General features: G+C 39.0%; 1 long non-coding RNA gene across 3 annotated transcripts; it reads right to left on the minus strand.

The window, feature by feature from the left end:
• Positions 1-926: 926 nt before the first annotated feature.
• Positions 927-10,082, minus strand: LOC102079299 (serine/threonine-protein kinase/endoribonuclease IRE1). Of its 3 annotated transcripts, none has more exons than XR_002060488.2 (8): positions 9,220-10,082; positions 9,024-9,104; positions 4,983-5,036; positions 3,030-3,112; positions 2,619-2,821; positions 2,228-2,327; positions 2,032-2,153; positions 927-1,902 (listed from the first exon to the last, which is right to left on the minus strand). It is a non-coding gene; the product is annotated as a serine/threonine-protein kinase/endoribonuclease IRE1 (long non-coding RNA). The 3 variants fall into 3 exon arrangements; XR_002060485.2 differs by having other exon boundaries at positions 3,209-5,036; XR_003218215.1 differs by having other exon boundaries at positions 3,209-5,036; positions 9,024-10,082.
• Positions 10,083-13,835: the final 3,753 nt, after the last annotated feature.

Genomic DNA, 13,835 nt, shown 5'->3' on the forward strand with positions numbered 1-13,835 from the left:
CTTTTTTCAGTCTTTTTTCAGTCCAGTCCTTGTACTAAACATTTATCTCATGAAACTGGATGAATGGAGGACAAAAGAAGATGTTTCAGACCTAAACCCCCACTATCTACACCAGCTGAATAGCATCTGAAAATCACATCTTTAACAGACAGACAAAGTCCAGCAAAGTCTCCACACAGGACCTGAGAGATGCATCTGAACCTTCAGTTCACTCCAAGATCACACATGTGCAGGAGAACTGAGTGCTGCTGTCAGATTGAAAAGTGCTTTAAACATGATGATACTGTCTTTGTTAAACAGCAGAATAGGTTTATAAAGTATCATTAACTCAAAGTGGTGAAATAAATATCTCTAAATCTACTAAATGTAGAATTTTAAATTTTGGACAGTTTAGTATTACAGCTGCTGATTAAACAATAGAGACAGATGTGCAGTAAAACTTTTATTTAGTGTTTCAAGTCAAAAACAAACAGAGCAGAGATACAGAGAAAGTCTTTTGATGAAAAAATGAAGATACTGAATGTTGAGTTTCCCCTAATCATGTGTGTGCAGTTGGGTGAATGAGGCTGTGTCGAGTGTTCAGACTGAGTAGAAATGCACTGTGCTTGTCCATTTACATCCTTTAGATCCAATCTTGACTCTTTTGCCCACTAAAATAATAAACCAGTACTTTTTTCTGTATGTAATATAATCTACAGCAGCGGTCCCCAACCCTTTTTGCGCCACGGACCGGTTTATGCCCGACAATATTTTCACGGACCGGCAATGAGATGTCGCGGATAAATACAACAAAATAAAACTAGTGCCGGTACCGAAAAAAAGAAGATTTATTCATAACACACGTGAAAAGACCCAGGAAAACCGAGTTAACGATAAAAACGATAACAAAATAACGCTGAAAACCGATAAAAACCCTGAAAACCATACATTTCACACCTGAGCCTCAACTCTCGCGGCCCGGTACCAAACGACTCACGGACCGGTACCGGTCCGAGGCGCGGGGGTTGGGGACCGCTGATCTAAAGCATCCACAGTAACATTTTCCACCATACAACTGCACTCTAAGGTCAGCACGGTGGTGCAGTGGTTGGTACTGTTGCCTCACAGCAAGAAGGTCCTGCATGTGAATCTGCTGGCTGCTGTTTGCATGTTGTGTTCTCTGAGGGTGCTCCGGCTCCCTCTCACAGTCCAACAACTTGCTTTTTTAGGTTAATTGGTGATTCTTTTGGGAATTACAATAACAGACGATAACAGACACAAATCATACATTGTAGCTCAAATACATTGAACTTAAATTTAGCTTAAATCAATTTAGGTATAGTTTCAGGGTCATGCTTGTACATGCCTGAGAAGAACACAGCCTGCATCTTATGGTTTAATTATATCTGTGGTTCTAAAGCTACTAACTGCTTTTCTTGTTTTTCACTGGCAGTATGTTAGCCGTAGTCATTTATGAGCTTCTTCATCCTGAACCTCCATTGTTTCTACCCATCTTCATTCAATTGGGAGTTAACTAGTAGCAAAACAAAACTAAAAGAAGTCTTTGAAAGTATACAGCCTGACAAAATAAAAGATACTGAAGTAAGATGAGCGCCATACAATAATACTTATATTTACATATTTTTATTACTTCTCTCAAGCTCCACAGCCACTGAGAGGTCCTTCATTCTGAATTCAATTTTCATTTCATTTTCATTTTAGTAGGTTGAGACTGCTCACTCCTCAGTGCTCATAGATGGCATCACAACACTGGTGCTAAAGTCCACTTTGTCTTTTTTTCTTTGAAACATTTCTTTCAAAGGTGACTCTGAATTCCAGCGCTTGTCCTCAGCATACTTGTAAACCCAACCAAAGAGATCTGGAAATTTGTTCACTGCATCACACTCCTTTGCGTAATGTGGACTGTGAAAAAGGAAAGCATTATTAGTAGAGCTGTCAGCGTTAACACGTTTGAGCCGCGTTAACACAGTCATCATGATTAACAAGATTCAAACTTTTAATGCACAATAGATAGATAGGACTTTAACTTACTAATGCTCATGGAGATTACGTATAAAAAGGAGCAGTCCAAATACATTTTCAGGGTATGGTTTGGGTTTGGGAGGTGTTTCACGACTATAATTGTCCATCTCCGTAACAATAGTGGATGAAAACTGCAAAAACAAATAACACTGGTCATGATATGGACTTTAGGAATGCAAAAGTTTTGCCACAATGTTGCAGTCACCTTATTTTTCCAGTCTTTAAAGGGTTCCAGGTTCTGGTCAGCCCTCCGACAGTTTTTCACTTCCTCCCTGTTAGCAGTCCATCTCAGGTATTCAAATTTCCTTGAATTAAAATTTAAATTATGCTTCATAGGTGGAAATTAATCATAAGCAGAAGCAGCCTGAATAAATACTTTAAAAACAACAGCAAATGTATAAGAAGAAGATTTATCATTTGTAGCAAACGTGACCATGCATATTGAACTAGGCTGATCCTGGATGACCTTATCAGAGTTTTAGGCTAGCGTGGGCATCTCCATCTTTGTTTTACAGAGAGTTGAAGTGAAACCAAAAATCACAATTTGTTCAAATAATAACTATTTATTAATTAATCAATCAGTATGACTTCCTTACTCGTTCTTAGTCCAGAAGAAGGGATGGTCCAAGCATTCTTCTGCTTTGGGTCTGCCCTCTGGCTCACCTCTGATCATCCACTTGATGAGATTCTTTGCCACCACATCGTTAATATGTTTCAAATTGTCCTTACATTTTTTGATTTCAGTTTTAAATTTACGCCGGGCTCCAGAGAGGATATGAGAAATCAGAAATCCTGCCACCTTAAGAGTAACAAATTACTTAATTTACCAAACCATCCATTAACATTTTCTAACAAACATAATAAGCTGTATATCACTGTTTGATTTGTATGGTTTGTTCTCTGTCGTCTCTTGGGCCATCCTTGCCACCTTAAGAACATTTTCACAACATCAAGTTTAGGTACTTTTCACCATAACCTCAGTCAAGTTTGTGTGTGGCACATTTTACCTTTATTTCACTGCTTGACGTGTATGAGTCTTGTTTCTGGCTGCTCATGCCAAAACCAGCTATTCTTACCCTCCCAATAACATCTGCAGGAGGAAAAACATACAAAAACCCATCAAACAAAATCATGTCTTCAATTTACCAATGAATATAGATTTTACTCAATTTTAAATGTGTCTTACCAATAAAAATGTTCTCGGGTATGAGATTTTTGTGGAGAATTGGAGGATCGTGAGAGTGAAGCACCTTTAGACTTTCAAGAAGTTGTTTGACGAGTCTCTGTAAAAGGAAATCTTTCCCAGTGTCTTTATTAATTCTTTTGATATAGCTATCCAAGGTGTATTCACAAAGTTGCAGACAAAGATATTCAAATTTCTTGTCCTCTTCAACATCAACATATCGTATAATATAAGGATGATCGAGTTCAGGGAGTTGTAGGATTTCTTTTTCATTCTTCAGATTGCCACTGTTGCTTTTAGACATTTTCTTAATGGCAACTTCTGTGCCATCCTCTCTCAGTCCCAAGAAGACTTCAGTACCATCACTCTTCGTTATTCTGAATTCTGTATCATTCACATAAAAACATTTTCCGATTCTGATTACTGTTTTTTTCCCATTGCGAACATCTCGCTCCAGTTTATCCAGGAGCTTCTTCCACCTCTTGCTCACTGGTGTCCTGCGAAACTCTTGTTGGTTGAAAGGCGTTTCATCTGAAGCTGATTCCGGCATTTCCTTCGTATTCCTGGCCACAGACGATGCTGCATTTCCCTCACATTCTGAGTTTGGTTTGCTCAAATAATTTTTCAGACTTCTCAGCACTTCTTTCAGCTTTTGATTCATTTTCATGTCACCTGATGTCAGTATGTCCTTGGGCACGGAAGTTACAACCTCTGATGTAAAAATTTTAGCTGCCTGTTCAACTGACATCAGATTTGCGACTATGCTATATGTGTAGACCCTGATGTTAGTGGGGTGCTTCTCATTTACAAAAGGGGCAACTGTTCTGCATAAGTTCTCTAAAAAGTCCCAGCTCTTTGTGCCTTTTGTTTTCTGTGTTATCACATAGAGTGTTTGTAGCACTGCTTCACAAACACCACTGTCTTGTGAGTCAAGCAGGTTCAGTAATTGTGGAACTATAGCTACTGCATGCTCATTTGTTATGTCATCCATTGTACAGAAAACTGCATTTAAACCTTCAACTGCCAGCTTTACATGTGTCTTAGGGATGTTTGGAAAACGAGTGGCTGCACCTGCAATGTAAGTATTCACATTTCCAGTTTCCTTTAGCCATGTAATACATCTCTGGCCATGTTTTTCTTTTCCTCTCCCAGTAAAGAGAATTTCATATATGGTCAAATGTGACTCTGGATTCTCTAACAGCATCTTATTGTTATCAGTTGTAAACACTTCTTCAGGTGTTTTAAAAGCAGCAGTTTCCACATCAATAAAATCTCTGATCTTGGAAAATGCCTCATCTTCATTTGATGCAATCATCTGAGACTTTTTATTATTGTTACTAACACACTCAGCATCATTCTTGGGCAGCAATGTGACCCGTGCACCAGCAGAAATGAGTCTTTGCATGACATCCTCTTTGTCTCTAATATCAGCAGTTTGCACTGATGTGTGTTTATGTGGTTGCATTGGAGTAGATCCATCTGGATGAGAATTTGCTTCCAGGAGTTTCTCCACAAAATCAAGTGTGTTGGTCAGGGAGAAATAATGCAAAGGTGTGAAGTGGTGTTTAGAAGTTATATTTGAGTCCGCACCATTAATTAAAAGGTCAAAAGATATAGGTTTGTTGTGCTTTGCAACAGCAGCAATCAGTGGGGTTATATCATCATCCCAGTCTTTACAGTGATAAAGTTCATTAACATCACTGTTCTTCAGTAATGTTTTAAGCTTCTCAAGGTCATCATTAAATATACACTCTATTACAGGGTGTGTTTCTCTTACTGGAGGGTGTTCAATTCCTGGAGTGACAGAATTCATGTCTTTGCTTCAGATTACCTGTGAAAGAAATTAAGGTAAGGTTTATTTTTTAAGTGCTTTTCATAGACAGACAGTCACAAAGGTTAAAATAAAGAAAACATTAAGTAATAAAATAGACAATACAAACTATGCAAATTCAAAAAATAAAAAAATTAAGTACTAATATTAGCCATGTACTACAAAATTTGCATGAAGAATGTGTTAATTTAATTTTTTCACTTATTTTTCACGATGGAGGAAAAGGTGGTGGATTCAAGCCATTCTACTGTGGTGTAGATAGAAAGAAACATCTTGAAGTAAGAGTATGTGAACAGTGTTGTAGAAGTGAAGAAAGCATTAGACAGGATCATAAGTTTGAAAATGGAAATCAAAGGGGTGATGTTAAATGCTGACAGTGCGTATGCCCTACAGGTTGTATGTCAGAAGAGAGAGAGGAGTTCTGGAGTAAGATGGATGAAGTGGAAGAGAGTGTCTCCAGGGGGAAGCGAGCAGTGACTGTAGCAGATTTCAGTGTAGGTGAAGGTAATGAGGAGGTGTAAGGTACGGTGGGATGCAAAAGTTGGGGCAACCTTGTTAATAGACATTATTTTCCTGTATAAATCGTTGGTTGTTACAATAAAAAAGGTCAGTTAAATATATCATATAGGAGACGCACACAGTGATATTTGAGAAGTGAAATGCAGTTTATTGGATTTACAGAAAGTGTGCAATAATTGTTTAAACAAAATCAGGCAGGTGCATAAATTTGGGCACCACAAAAAACGAAATGAAATCAATATTTAGTAGATTCGCCTTTTGCAGAAATTACAACCTCTGTAGGTTCCAATGAGAGTCTGGATTGTGGTTGAAGGTATTTTGGACCATTCCTCTTTACAAAACATCTCTAGTTCATTCAGGTTTGATGGCTTCCGAGCTCTCTTTAACTCACACCACAGATTTTCAATAATATTCAGGTCTGGGGACTGAGATGGCCGTTCCAGAACGTTGTACTTGTTCCTCTGCATGAATGCTTTAGTGGATTTTGAGCAGTGTTTCGGGTCGTTGTCTTGTTGAAAGATCCAGCCCCGGCGCAGCTTCAGCTTTGTCACTGATTCCTGGACATTGGTCTCCAGAATCTGCTGATACTGAGTGAAATCCATGTGTCCCTCAACTTTGACAAGATTCCCAGTCCCTGCACTGGCCACACAGCCCCACAGCATGATGGATCCACCACCATATTTTAGCAGGTGTTTTTCTTGGAATGCTGTGTTCTTTTTCCTCCATGCATAACGCCCCTTGTTATGCCCAAATAACTCAATTTTAGTTTCATCAGTCCACAGCACCTTATTCCAGAATGAAGCTGGCTTGTCCAAATGTGCTTTAGCATACCTCACGCTCTGTTTGTGCTGTGGGCGGAGAAAAGGCTTCCTCTGCATCACTCTTGCATACAGCATCTCCTTGTGAAAAGTAAGCCGAATGGTTGAACGATGCACAGTGACTCCATCTGCTGCAAGATGATGTTGTAGGTCTTTGGTGCTGGTCTGTGGGTTGACTCTGACTGTTCTCACCATTCGTCGCTTCTGTCTATCTGAGCTTTTTCTTGGTCTGCCACTTCGAGCCTTAACTTGAACTGAGCCTGTGGTCTTCCATTTTCTCAATATGTTCCTAACTGTGGAAACAGCTTAAATCTCTGAGACAGCTTTCTGTATCCTTCCCCTAAACCATGATGGTGGACAATCTTTGTCTTCAGGTCATTTGAGAGTTGTTTTGAGACCCCCATGTTGCTACTCTTCAGAGAAAATTAAAAGAGGACGGAAACTTACAATTGACCCCCTTAAATACTCTTTCTCATTATTGGATTCACCTGTGTATGTAGGGTCAGGGGTCACTGAGTTTACCAAGCCAATTTGAGTTCCAATAATTAGTTCTAAAGGTTTTGGAATCAATAAAATGACAACAGTGCCCAAATTTATGCACCTGCCTGATTTTGTTTAAACAATTATTGCACACTTTCTGTTAATCTAATAAACTTCATTTCACTTCTCAAATATCACTGTGTCTGTCTCCTATATGATATATTTAACTGACAGCTCAGGGCGTTGCTCCGTTCGCTCCCAAACACTACGCCGTGGTGGTTCAACTTTATAGCCATTCCACTCAAAAAGTGTTGGTACAGCACCTTCAATAAGCCGCCTTCCACCATCAAGGGTTGTTGGCTCTATGAGTTGATCATTGGCAAAGTGTCTGCTGCAGACCCTGGTGTGAGAGGTAATCGTGAAATGATCCGATGTTTACCAGCCATTGTCTTCTCAAGTCGGAAATGAGTCGGAAAGCCATGGAAACTTAGTATGCCGCTAAAAGCCGAACAAAGTGGGACACAGCAATGCTCGAGTATTTCTTCTCCTGTTTTTGAAAATGTTCTGTTTTAAATACTTTCTTTTTTCAAGCGGCAGTATTTGGAAACGGAAATACGTCACAAGCCCTAGTGAAAATAGTCCATTGGTCCAGACCAGCAATTTCTCAGTCTTTGTTTTCTGTTTGTGAAATTTTGTGCTCATGCGCTACGTTTGTTCATATCGTGTGCTTCTCTTTGGGGCTAAGCCCCCCTGTCGTTAAAACCTAGTGACGCCCCTGAATGATAACCATACCTGAATGAGCTCAGCTCAATTTTTCCACAGCTAAAACAAGTGACAGAAATTTAAATTATGCTAGCAATTTAACTTAGTGTGCTAGCCAGGTTTTTATTTCTCAAAATGGGGAGCACCTGGTTCATTAATTACATGGGACTTCTGCTGTTAGCTGGAGCTAACTAATTGATGCTACCAACAGTGATGAAGACTTTCTTGAAAAACTTGCATATATCCATGTTGTTGCTGTGTGCAACATATACGATAGTGTGTGCGCAAGTGTAGATACAGCGGAGTGTAAAGTAGCTGTGAAAATGTGGACCGGATTTTCAGTAATATGGGCGTTCCCTATGAAGAACTGGAACGGATTTGATAACAAAACACTGACCTAACTTAACACTACAAAGTGAAAGGGACGAACTGTATTATGATCATATTGAAGTTTATAGTATATTATTATTTATTTAAACTCACATTCCTGCATCTTTATATTGAATTTGTCTGCAATTTCTGTAAAAAATAGAATAAGTAAAAAAATAAAAAAAATAAATTAATTTTAGGCCTACCGACGCCATTGGTATAGGGACAGTGTAAACAGAAGCAGAAAGTAGTTAATTTTATTTGAGTGTGTAAATGTTTTTAAAAACTAAAATTCTGTTCAGGCTGCCACACTGGAAGATTTATGCAAGCAAAAATAATAACTTGGAAAGATTGGAAGCATTAACTGTGTTTTAAAGTAGGCTATTCATGTGTAAAAGGAGCCTTTTGATTTCTGTATTCGCAGATACCGTGTTAGCAGAACTTTTCCCCAGATGTCAGTGCTGGAAGCACATTTAATGTTGTAGGTTTTTTTTGTTTGCTCTCCGTTTTTATTTTTCATATTTGTGTCCATGTTTTTTTTTTTCTTTGATTTTTTTTTTATATATGTAATGGAAAGTTTTTGTTTCAAGTCATCTAACTGATCTGTGCACTGTTTCTATATAACTTTCTTGACAAAGAATTGGGGCGTGGAGATTTGAAAACAGCTAACTGTAAACTGTGACGCACTTTATTTTCAGACTTCTGCATGACTTTGGGAACTGATCTCCCCACAGCTGAACAGACAAAGATTGCATCCACAAAATGCCAATAAAGGAGCTGTTAATATTTTTGCCTATGTTGTCAATGCTAGTTCGAAACCTGTGCTGTATTGATTTCTTAGCAAACGTTTTAACTTTCTTTCAATAAATCGCAGGAAATCGGTTTGGTTTAGAGGCTCAATTTTTCCACAACAAAGCTCATGCTATTCTCAAGTATACCTGAAATCCTGTTACATGAAGTAAAACTAAGCTTTTCTTAAGCAAATCTAAAGATGATTTTACAAAATCGTTAGAGGAAAAGTATAAGAGAATGAAATTACCGAAGTCAAGTCGCTGCACTCCTTGTCTGTAAGCTCCTCTCAGAACTTCTCCGTTTCTTTCGGATCCTCCTGTTTAAGGAGCTACAATAGAAGATAAAGACTGGAGAAATTAATTCCTAGTGGATTGGGTGGGTTTCTACCTCAGTTTGGTATTACTAGTATGGTTTTGGAACCTTCAAGATCTCAGTCTACTTACTGCGCTCAAGCGAGTCTTGTTCTTTGCAAAGTAGCGGTCCCGCCTTGTTGCCGACACAGGCTTAAAACTGTATTCAAAGGCGATGAAACTTCGACTAAACACACTCTCTTTCAGAGATTCAGACCAATCATAACCTCAAGTAAACTAGAAACACTGTAATGGCAAGTAAGTCTCCACGCCAGTGTGTCTTAAGCGAACACATTATTATTTTTTCTCATGTTCACGCCCATCCTTTTTTTTTGTGTGTGTGTGTGTTGATGATAACGGAAAAATCAGAGAAGTGCGAAGGAGTATTAGGTCACATTAAGAAACAAAATGTCCTTTGATTTAATAAAGTCGGAACTTCGACATTGAAATCGAAATATTATTTTGAGAAAAAAGTCGAAATGTAAAGATTCCAGTCATTTCAAAGCCAGACAACTGCCACGGGTCTTGTACCCTTTATTAAACGTGTAGTAAATGAAACAGCTCGATCAGCTGTCTTATAGCAACATGCAACCTCATTACTGCTTGAGAGTGTATACTAACAGCTGTCCATTGCCGCCAACAGCATTTCATTTTCCACAAATCAACTTTTCCAAGTTTGTCTGTGTGCTTTTCTGTCTGACAATATTTGGCTTTCTGCTATCTCTTCAGCATCCTTATAGGTCTTTCTGCACTGTGTTTATGTGTTAAAAGAGTAACGATTTCCTTTGATTCGATTCTTTAATCATTTGTTGAGATGTGAGGGGGAATAATGATACAGCAATAAATCAAGTGCGTAGATTTGGCGTGAACAGAAGGGACATGTCCTCACCAATATCCAGCGATTATTGAATTGTCCCCACCAATAATTTGATCTCTTCGAGTAAAGACAAACAAAACCGATAGAAAGAAAAAAAATGATCTGTCAACGTCTCACTCACCCAGCGATGCACAATGAGTTAAATTACGTTCTCTACTAGAGTCCTACCTCATGTGACAAATATGTGTTTGGTTGTGCCTTTCAGGGAGCTCTGTTTAGTTTTAACAGCGGCAAGCCTGCGCTGCAAGGACCTGGAAGGAGGACAGGAGGATGGTAGCACAAAGGAAGAACCTGGATATAAGAAAGTATTTTTCAAAGAAACCTGTAAATCACGTAAAGTTAAGTACATATATATATATATACATATACATATATATATATATATATACATATACATATACATATATATATACATACATATATATATATATACATAAAAAAAAAAAACACCCAGCACGCCCCTACGGGCGGTTTATCCTTCAAGCTCGGGTCCTCTACCAGAGGCCTGGGAGCTTGAGGGTCCTGCGCAGTATCTTAGCTGTTCCCAGGACTGCGCTCTTCTGGACAGAGATCTCCGATGTTGTTCCCGGGATCTGCTGGAGCCACTCGCCTAGCTTGGGAGTCACCGCACCTAGTGCTCCGATTACCACGGGGACCACCGTTACCTTCACCCTCCACATCCTCTCGAGCTCTTCTCTGAGCCCTTGGTATTTCTCCAGCTTCTCGTGTTCCTTCTTCCTGATATTGCTGTCATTCGGAACCGCTATATCGATCACTACGGCCGTCTTCTCCTGTTTGTCTACCACTATGTCCGGTTGGTTAGCCACCACCATTTTGTCCGTCTGTATCTGGAAGTCCCACAGGATCTTAGCTCGGTCATTCTCCATCACCCTTGGGGGCATCTCCCATTTTGACCTCGGGACTTCCAGGTTATACTCGGCACAGATGTTCCTGTACACTATGCCGGCCACTTGGTTATGGCGTTCCATGTATGCCTTGTGTGAAAAGATTTTGTTTATTATTCAAATATGCTTTGCTTGTAACTGTGTAAACTTCTGAATGATATGCTGTGATTGTGTAAACTCTGAATGACGATTCACCCTGATAAACATGAAGCTTTGCCTATGCTTATCATATGCCTGTGAAGACAAGTTCCTGTGTAAAGAGGAACGGAAAGTTCCACTTAAGCAGACGTTCAGTATAGTACGGACAGAATGTTTAGTAAGATATGCATTTGTCAGTTAAGCAATCTATATTCTGAGAACAGGCGGAGACTGCCTCCGTCTGCTGTGTAACCTACATGCCTATATAAACTGCAATAAAGAAGAGTACTGGTGTGACTGTCTCTTCAGACGCTCACCCCATGTACATGTGATTTTTATATTGTCTCATTGTGTCTCTGTTTTACTTTGGCAGCCTTCTATTTGGGAATTTTCCCCTAACATTTCTTGGTCCTTCGAAGCCGGATGAGACGGCCTATTTAAAGCAGCTCTCACAGAAAGCGCCTCACCAGGTCCCGTCGGTGCGAGAAGCCCACGTTGAAGTCTGCCGGCAGCTCACATACTAGGTGTGTGATAAAACCCAAGAGCGTGAATTCGGGTCTTGGTCAACGTTTTACAAGCGGTCCGCACCGTCGGGGGCTGATCAGGTGCATCTGAAGAAACCAGCGCCAAGGTAGGACAGACTACTTTGAGATAATAAAGGTTTGCGCAAAAACGAAAACGAAACTTAAAAGAAATAGACTAGTCCAAGAGAGACTGGAAGCATTAAGCTCGTCTTGAGGACTGGTAGTCAGCTCGCCCGCAGAGGGTTGGAAGCACTAAAATAAAGATTGAGCTCGTCATAAGTGATTGGTAGCTCCCGAAAGGGTAAAATAGGCCTAGCTCGCCCACAGTGGCTGGAAGCAGTACGCTCGCCTTAAGAGGCTGGTAGCGTGAACGCGCGTTAAAACTGTCTGTCTTTTATTGTCTTTTTTGGTGGAATAAGTTGATTTCTACAGCACAATAAGGAGGCTGAACTATTCCACTGATTTGTTTACTGTCGGTTGCTGAAGTACTGGTGAATCGAGAGGAAGGTCGTGTTTTATCACGTAAAGGTGACACCGCTTTCAAGAATAGCTGAAAGTAGAAGGGCGTGTCAGCCACCTCTCTCTGTTCTCGTGCCAGTGAAAGCGCCGCAGGTGTGTGTGTATTACTAAGCGCTAAATACATAAAGAAGTAAATAAAATAAGTAGAAATAAACATATAAAACAAATAAGAAAATGGGAAATAAAGCAACAAAACTCACTGCTGACGAGCAGTGGCTAGAAAAGAAATGTCTAGGCGCCGGACAAATTAGTGCATATAGATGGAGAAATCCAAAGAAAACTAAATGTCCCACGTGGGAGGGAAAATGCATTAACTAAATTATAAGAAACCCTCCAAGCAGAAATAAATACTGAAAAGGAAGCTAAAAAGAAATCAAAGCATACACAAGAGTTGTAATATTTTAAAGCATGGAAAGTGGAATAAACAAAAGGTTAAATTAAGGTTAACTTAAATTAAAGCAATGAAACAAAATTGGGAAGACAACCAAGCTGAATGAATAGGATGCGTGAAACCAGATAATTCACACAAAATATATCAAATAAAAAAGAGAGATGCATAAGGTGTATTAAGGCTGTGTCATTGTTCAGCCAAGGAAAATGTCTCCAGCTTGGGAAGGTGTGAAGCTGCAGGTTCACACAAACCCGTGATGGATACATAATAAAATATAAACTAATATACTATTGTATATTAGTAGTAAAGTAGTGTATTGTGATATACTATTGCTGTTATAAAAAAGGAAAAACAATACAATGATAACATTAATAATGACATACTATTAATAGGAAAAGGCACCTCAGTCAGTTATGATGTGAGGTGGAAGATTATTAAAAGTAGTCTGATTCAAGCTTAAGGTTTGCTCAAACTCAGTACAATGATATAGGAAATGAAGAAAATAAGGAAATAACTACACTAATCAGGTGCATAGAGACACTTGACCTGCTTGTAAACCTGTCATCTTAGATGAGACTTTGTTAAGATGAAGAGCAAACCTATACTAACAACTAATAAGCCAAACCCTGTATACAACAGCTAAAGCTACCGGTTTGAGAAGCTGAATAAAATGAATTAAATATGTGGACACTACCAAGCTGATGAGCAAGTTACACATAATGATTAGGCATATGATTTACTAATGCAGATGTAATAACTTTATCCTAAAATTCAAGGAGAACAAACAAGAACAACATCTTCAGTTATGTCTTGTTGTTGTTCTCTGTGCAGTGTGCTGAGTTTTGTTTTTTGTTTCTTTTGTTTTTTGAAATGTTGCTTGAGTGATGAGTACTGTAACTTCTGAAGTAGCTCTCACCATGTGTCCTTGATGATGATAAGTCCAGAGCCAGCTGAGAGCTGGGTTATCTGTTTTGTTTTATGTGACAAGGCTGAGAGATTAAAACTTAGGTTCTTGTTTTGAAAGAAAAAAAAAAGGAGAGGTTTTGTGTTTCTCAGCCAAGAACAACTACAATTTCATTTTCTGTTTTGAGACAGGATAATAATAATAATAATAATGAAACAAAGAGTGATGTTTTGTTTAAGTGTTGAAGCAGGCTAATACTGCAACATATTGTCTAGTGCATGATCTGCGAGCAATATATGAAATCATCTTATTTATCTTTAAATAAACTCCAATTATGGAGACCTGAAGTCACATGCTTAGGGCACACCCTCAGGTGAAGGCAGAAAGCTACTAAACAAAGAAAAGAAGCTATACAAAATGCGCCACAGCCACAAAACTAAGTATTCACATT

Source organism: Oreochromis niloticus, unplaced genomic scaffold, assembly GCF_001858045.2.
Source record: "Oreochromis niloticus isolate F11D_XX unplaced genomic scaffold, O_niloticus_UMD_NMBU tig00007310_pilon, whole genome shotgun sequence".
NCBI classification, from domain to species: domain Eukaryota; kingdom Metazoa; phylum Chordata; class Actinopteri; order Cichliformes; family Cichlidae; genus Oreochromis; species Oreochromis niloticus.